Raw genomic sequence first — 8475 nt, 5'->3', positions numbered from 1 at the left:
TTTCTGATGTCACTTGTCATTGTCATTTCCAGTACAATAGACTGAAAAGATCCTGTCAGAGAGAAGCATAAGAACAGCATCTGATACTTAACCTGAATTGCTTCATTAAAAATATTCAGCTGTTTAAAAAGATTTAAAAGTGATCTGTGTTAGGTTGCTCTGGGTAAGAGTTTTTAATGCTGAAATGCAATGTAATGTCAACCATGTTGGGTGTTATTCCTGTTCTCTATGTTTCCAGCCCACACAATTTCCACCAGTCAAATCTTTCAATTCTGTATCTATTTTACTAATTTGCTCCACATTCACTGCTCACTGCCTGGTAATGCTTCGTTGTTTGCTTTTTTAATTTGTAGAAGTGTATATACCTTGGTTTTTAAACTACATACAGTTATTGTATGATTTGTGTAATTTATTTTGTTTCATTCATAAAATATAAATAAATATAAATTGTTTGGTTAAATATTAAGTGTTACATGCAATGTTTTTATTCACCACTAGATGGTGTGCCATAACTGATAATCGCATTCGGGAGCGCACTGCTCTTAAAAACGTCAGTAAACAGGAAGTAGATACAACATACCACCCAGACGCAAGACACACCGCCACCACCCTTAAAACTCGCCATATCAGTCAGGGAATCAAATTACATATCAGATTAGATGAAGTGATAATCTAAATCAGTAATTGTGTTTGAGTTGTCATGTGCCTTGACAGTGGTGTACAGGGACAGAGGTGAATGTAAAATATGCCTGCTCTCATAGCTGGAGAATTTTGAATACCTGAAAGCCAAATAAATGCTGAAGAAGGAGTTACACAGGTTGATAATTAGCAAATGTCATATTTCAGCTCAAAGGTTTACAGCTGTTTCTGTCTCCTTTCATAATGATTTTCTTTCATTTGGTTCAATTTCTCTCGGGCCTAATAGTCTGCTTTGTTCAGAATCATTGCATTGTGGGAGGAGGCCATTGGATTCCTTCTAAATGCCCCAGAGGTAACAAGTGCCCCCTACTAGTCCAACAACAGCTTTCCTAGCACTAGTTCTCCCAGGGCTCTCAGTATTAACCAAGCCCACACCTGCTTAGTTCCAGTAATTTGATGTAGAAAGGATACAGTGTGGTATGGCTGTTGCTAATTGCTAGGAGAATTGCTAGCCACTAAGTGTACTTTTTAACCTCAGTATGTATTGCAGTTAGGCTTGCTGTGTATGTATAATGTTGCTTTTCTGTGATGTATTTTAATGCTTGGTAGGTAGCTCTGGTTTAGAGAATCTGCCAATTGAGTAAATAAATATACAATTGATCATTTCTACAATATTGAGCACACGTTAGTCATTACCTGTTACTTCACAGTACACATTTTATACACATTACACACAGTGGCAGTGTAGTATATTAGAGCTGGGGTCCCCAGTCTTATCCAGAAAGGGCCAGTGTGGGTGCACACACCTGACCCTGATTCTACTAATCAGGTGCTTAGCAATGACTCTAGTGATTGATTAGTAGAATCAGGTGTGTGCACCCATGCTGACCCTTTCTGGAACCCCAGCTCTAAAACATAAAAAGCATCTAATTAAGAAAAATTAACAGTTTGTTAAAATTCTTGGATTGCTGTTGAGGTTGGAATGAAAACCAGCATACACAGGGGTCCCCCAGGACCGAGTTTGAGAACCACTGGTATAATGAGTAAGGAACTGGCCTTGTAGCCTAAAGGTCACAGGTCCGTTGTACCCTTGAGCAAGGTACGTAACCTGCATCACTTCAGTTCCCAGCCACGTGTATAAATGAATGAAATGTAAATACTATGTAAGAAAAAGTTGTGTAAGTCGCTGTGAATAAGAGCGTCTGCTAAATGCCTGTCATGCAATGTAATGGATCAAAGTCTGTGATCAAGGTTTTTAAAGGCCTGAAACCTGGGTCAGCTCCTGTCTTAGTGCAGAGTCTGGTGCTGTGCGCTGTGGCGTGACTTGTCTCTCTCTGATGAGTCACTGAAGATCTTATGGATAGGGGTGGCAACCCTGGTGTCCTGGCCAGATTTCACATGCCACCATCATCTCCCCATTCCTTTGTCTTATGCCGGTGTGTCATACAGAGCAGCTAATGGCTGAGATATGGTCGCCTGCATGGTTGCTGTGCAATGTGTTGAAATCTGATATTTTAAAAAAAAAAGAACTATATTATAAAAAGCTCAGCCCTCGCTGTCATTAATTCTGTTTGTTTTCACCAGAGTATCAGCGTACGAAGAGATCTATTTTATTCTGAGTGGATTAATGTGTTTTAATGCTTTTTATTGCTCTTTGTTCAGATTTTCCATTGGTGCTCCACAGCTAGCAAAAGCACATTTGGCTAATCAAACCCACAGTACACAGATGGACAGTATAGTTGTGTAGTCTACTGGGAGACATTTCTCATATAATACTAATAATAACAACAACAGCAATAATCTTTATTTACATAGCACCTTTCAAAACAAAGTCAAAAATCCTTTACAAGACAGAATAAGAATGCACAACAGAAAAGTAGAATGACAAAAAAGTATTAAGAAATAATAACAAAATGAATGTAGTAAGTAATACTGAAGCTGTATTATTAGTTCCACGCATTTGTCCCTTAATAGAAGCCTGACTCTGTCATTGCTTTTCCCCAGATATGTTCATTTGGTTTTTATTTATTTATTATTTGTTTAAATTACAGAGCACAAATGGATTATACACAGGGGAAGAGAAGTCGTTGCCTTGCTCGGCCATAATGTGTAAGGTCATAAGACCAGTGCTCCTTTTTGAAGTAAATAGTCATATGTATAAGGTATTCTGTATCAACAGCAGATGACTGTGAGGCTGCGCATTGGCCAATGGGAGCGGTCTGTCCTCAGAGAAACATATCGTCAGCGTTTACTGGAGATTGAAGCAGATTACACTAAATCAGATTATTATTATTATTATTATATCCCAGCCCGGCTATAAAAAGCCAGGTCATTATGAGCTTTGGCTTAATGTAATGTCAGTCTTTTCATCAAACGCATGAAATCTTTTTATGTCATTTGTACCATCTGGTTTTTTTTTTTTTTCTCATAATCTGACTAAACATTAATGCTGTGCAATACTGCTATTTATTGTAGCCAGACAGAGAACTAATGCTAACGTGCAGTTGGTTGAATGAGTTGTCCTGTATTTTTAAAAGTCAGTTAATGCGGCAATGTCTTGTTTGGAACAGTTTGCCGAGCAATTATCATAAAATATTGATTTCTCTGAAACGTGCTGCCTTTTTATTTGCTTTTGTACTATAAGGGGTGATGGTTCTTTTACGTAAATGTTTCCACTAATTCCTAAAACTACAAAGGAGGAAAGGAGTATCATGGAAATGATAATGTTAAAAACAAGCAGACGCAGAAGGTCAGAGTACTGTGGACCTTATCTCCACGGGTCATGCACATCAGAACACATTAATCTAATGGAAACCCCCCCCCACAGAAATGCAAGAAAGTCGTGGAAAGAATTTAAAATAGAACACAATGGCTGAACTACATTTTACATTGAACAGTTGCTCAGGGAACATATCAGGGCTTGAAACCATGGTGTCCTTGGTATTCAGTCTGCCCATACCTCTGGAAATTGGCAGTTAGATTTCAAACATATACATTTTTTTCCAACACATATGATATATGTACAATGAATGTGTGCTTCACTGTTGAATAAGCAGCAGCACACGAGATGCTGCTGCAGTATATTAAGCAAGCGATTAAACAATTGAACACGTAATGTGACTTATTCACATGACATTTACATTCTGTTCATTTAGCAGACACTCTTACCCAGCGCATATTACAATGCGGGGAAAACGTAAGTGCGGTCAGTTCTGAAGAAATACATATTGCATCTATAACCAAGCCCCAAGAAGAGAAAGCTAAAACCATTTAAAAAATATATAACCTGAAATTACAAAAAAATAACATAACCTGAATTGTATAAATGGTGGGATTGGAGGGTGGCTAACCGTTCTGCTGTCCATTGTGGAAAGTTCGTTCCCCACCACTGGGGGGGCCTCATTCACAATGATCACATTTGATGGAAACTGCATGTAAGAACATACTCATCTGTATTTGTTCATGGCTGTTTTCTTATGCAAATCACAAGAACAGGATTCCACATTGTAGCATTCATCGTCTCATACACCTGGGATATGCACAAAAACAGGTCTGCACATGTGTCATGAATCTCATATAGTTTTTTTATATGAACATTTTTAAGACCAAAAGTAAGAATAATTCATGAAAAGTTTTGTGAATGAGGTCTGTTGTTACTGAGAGAAGTGACCTCACATGGACCGGATAGTAGGTCACCTCTGGTTTGCAGAACAGGTAGCACTGTCTGCTGTATTGGGTTTGGAAACTGATTGAAGTTATATTGGAGCTATTCCCTTCAGAGACAAATAAGCTACAGCCAAATATTTCAACTTGATGTTCCCTATAACAGGTAGCCCCTGAAGTGCAATAAGGAGTGGTATGATATGAGAACTACTAGTACTGCAAGAACATTCTTCCAATCTTTTATGGAAAGAGTCATCTTCATCAGTGCTAAAGAAGACCAAACAATAGCCTTCTGTTTTTCTTGATTTTTCTTTTTTCCGTTTTCTTTAATGTATGCAAAAGAACAAACTAAAGCGCGTGCAAAAAATGTAAGGAGCTATTTGAGGCAGTGACAGTGCCTTTATTAGTGGTTTTTCGCCTCCTTGTGGCAAAACAAAGGTATTGTTTTTACTTTTGGGGAACAGAAAAATAGTTAAGCGTGAATGAATAGGTAATGCCTTTGCAGCTTCATAGTTCCAGTAGAAAACACAATAAGTCACTCATTTTCATGTGTTTCATTTGTTTAAAAGGCACACAGAAAATCTGTATCATCTCAGGTTTGAAATACACTTCTTCAGTGGTCTAATCTTTCTTCCTTGTTCGCCCTCATTTCCATAGATGCTTTTCATTTCCATAGATAACCTATCAGCTGCACAGTAAAATGTTCAGTGTTGAATAAACATTTTCAGAATACAAATGGTCCTCCGTACTGGACTCATTTGCACTCTGTTCGAATTGAATTAACACTGAACACACATTTAACTGTGTGTCTATTTTTATTTCCTGTTTAAACTATAATCTTCTCTCACTAGTTTTAGCCCCTCTTTCCTCAGTTCTTTTAGGCTCTTTATGCATTTTTATCTTTCTTTTCTCCCTTGTTTGCAGGGCAGGGAACCCCCTGAAAATCACTACCGATACCAAGTAGGGCCCAAAGATTTTAATTTGCATTTGTATGCCAGCACTCATGCATTTGTGCAGGTTTTCCAGTGTAATAAATGAACACCAATAAATAAACTGCACTCCTGTCTTCTGTATTATATTCAGTAAGCTTTCAACCCCTTACTGACTCTGTAAGAAGAGTAGATGTTGAAATTTAATGGCTGGGACATTTTTACTAAAACAATTCAGGTTAAACGCCATGAAATGTCAGTTCTCCACCTGGGAATACATCCTACAACTACAGAGCTGCAACCGCAGTTTTCTAACCACTATCCTACACTGCTGCCCATTTTATATTATATGCCAAACCAGTTTTAATCCTTCACCACCTGGTTCTCCAACCTGCACACATGGACTGTTTTAAAAATAGAAAAGTATGACTAGCCTGGCATCCAGTATAATGATTTTATTGTTATTGATGTGCATACCGTCTGTCCTGATTTATATGTAGTTTATAGGCTGATGATGGAGTCTGGCTTTCTATTTCTGACTGTGCTGGAAGGGTACCTGGAGGAATGTGGGCTCATTCAATAGCTTGAGTCTAATCATGCTGATAGAATGACTTACAAAAGGAGTCTTCAGATGTGAATGGGTACACTCTGTGATGTGAATGTGTGGATCACATGTGCACAGACTGTAAGTACAGTTTCATTCTCTGCCACTGTCCTCCCACTGTCCCCCCCCCCCCCTCCCTTCAGGCTTCTAGGGCTCCAGTATCAGCCTGTAAGAGAAATAACTTCTTGACAGAATAGAGCCATCCTTTCTTTTCGGTGGGGGGGATGGGGGTTGTTGTTCCAAGAAATAACTGACAGTTCGATTAACTAATCACAGGAGAGTAAGTGATGTTTCAAATAGGAAAATAACTTCAGTGTTCTGCGGTTGGCTACTATTAACAGATATTATTCTTGGTTGAAGGGATTAAAATTGCAGGGCCGGAGGGGAGATAAGGAAGAGATGCAAAATAACCCATGTTTTAAGCTTTGTTTCATTGCTGCGTGAAATTGTATCTCACGCAGAGTTACACAAAGCAAGAGGGTACTGAGGTTAACAAGTTTGGCTGGTGTAACAGTCTGTGGTCACTGCAGTTATTTTTGTGGGAAACCCTATGTACACACAGATTGGACAGCTTAGATGTGAAGGGAGGTGGGGAATCACTAACAATAAAATAATTTGTGAGGGAAAAACAAAGCTTCCACTAGCAATGAAATCATATTTTGTCCACGTAGAGACAGAACTGTGCTTATTTTCCTTTTATTTCATCTTTCAAACAGAAAGCGAATCGCTGGCGTGGCTCAGAAACCGTGCGACTGGACGGTGTCGCGGTGTTTCCTAACGGCCTCGCGGTCCGCTGTCTGAGCTACAGGTACTCGCTCGTGTGAAGAGGCAGAGCCGGTTTACTAATGGTTCCCTGGGGGACTCGCGGTGAAGCTTTGCGACGGATGCGTGCAGACGAGGGGTATCCAGGGTAACCAAATCTCCCATGCGCTCCCTTCAACTGGCAACGGAGCTTCCATTGCGGCTATGTTTCACAGACACCGGTTTTTAATGCAATCTGCGTAATGTACTCGGATTTGAGCAATGGAGCGAGATCACTGCTTAAAGCAAACTAAGAACTTAAAACATGAACCATGCCATGTCCGCTGCATGCACAAACAGCTGAAAGTTTTTGGTTGGAAAAAAAATTAATATGTACTTTAAATTTTTATTATGCTTGCACTTTACGTTGAATGCTTTACACTAATACTGTATGTGCCTTGACATAAACTGGTGGACCAAAGTTAAAGGTGGTGATAATGGCTGACAAAAAATAAAGGTGCATTTTTGCCGTTGATCAAATGCCAAAACAAATTCTTTCTCCTGAACTCTAAAATGCATATTCCAGATCAGATATTACACATAAGATTTATAACATTGGTTTGATTTTGAAGTATACAGTTTAATAGAAGGCAAAATCACATACCATTTTCCACTATTAGTAGCTGAGTAAATATGTGTATCCATATTGAAATACATCTGCTGAATATTCACTATATTTGAGCACTGATATGCAACTACACACACTGTATATTATAGTGTATATTATAGTGTTTAAACAGAAGGCATTCTTTACACTCCCAGTTTTCATAATGAAGGTTAAGGATTTACATTAACCTCTAACAAAGCCATTTTCTCAACTTGAACAACAAGTGTTTTTTTCCACTCCGTACTCAGAGTGGAAAATAGATGTCTTATCAGATGATTTACAGGTGCCTTATTATTGGGTGCTTATATGATTTATTCTTCAAAAACACATTTGGTTGTTCTAAACAAACTAAAATACAGTGCAAATAGAGTACATAACACATAATAAATCCTAAACAATTAACAGTAATTTCTGAGTTGTAATATCAGCATTTTTCATCTCTCATTGTCTTAATGAAATTGCCATCTCAGATTACCATTATTCATGAAACTGTTTTTTTGTATGTTTGTCAGTGAACTCACAATCCCAGAAACGAGAGCTTAAAAAAAGGGCCTAAATCCTAGGGTGACAATGAAGTGGGTGTGTTACCTTGCCCAGTGATGTTAATTAGCAGAACACTGAACGGATCTCTCTGGAGAGCCCACGATTATTTTGTGAACTGTTTGTTCCCAATGAATTGAACTCGTAGGGAGGATTGGCAAGAGAAGAGAGAACAAAATCAATTCCAAAACATTTTAATCATGTCTGTTCAATTTTGGAGCTTTGATTTTTCTGTATATAATGATTTCAACCTTGTTTCCAATGTAGACATTCATTGTTGGCCATGATTGTGAATTGAAGTCAAAGACACATTTTATCCAAGGCTTTTCCAGTTTAATTGAAGGCCAGGGGGTATTTGTGTATTGGTGGACCCGCCAAGCATAGCAGAGAATGCTAGTGTTGGAACATAACACTATTTGTTCCATAAATTAAAGTGTAAGTGACACAGTGGGCTTCCATCTTGATACAAAAATAAATTGAATGCTGGTATTGTCTTATGCACTCTGTCCTGCTGTGAGTTAACGTCCTTATTTGCATAACATTTGCAAAAGAACTAGGACATCAACAGACATTACTTTCTCCAAACTACCTTTGATGAACACATGGACAACCAATGTTGCACTATACTAATATGTCTTTCTGTTGTGCTAATCTTGTTATTGTGTCAGATGTTTTGAACTTGACTTGAGATT

The sequence above is a fragment of the Anguilla rostrata genome, chromosome 11 (genome assembly GCF_018555375.3).
Source record: "Anguilla rostrata isolate EN2019 chromosome 11, ASM1855537v3, whole genome shotgun sequence".
Classification (NCBI taxonomy): Eukaryota; Metazoa; Chordata; class Actinopteri; order Anguilliformes; family Anguillidae; genus Anguilla; species Anguilla rostrata.
Note: the sequence above shows the minus strand (reverse complement) of the source record.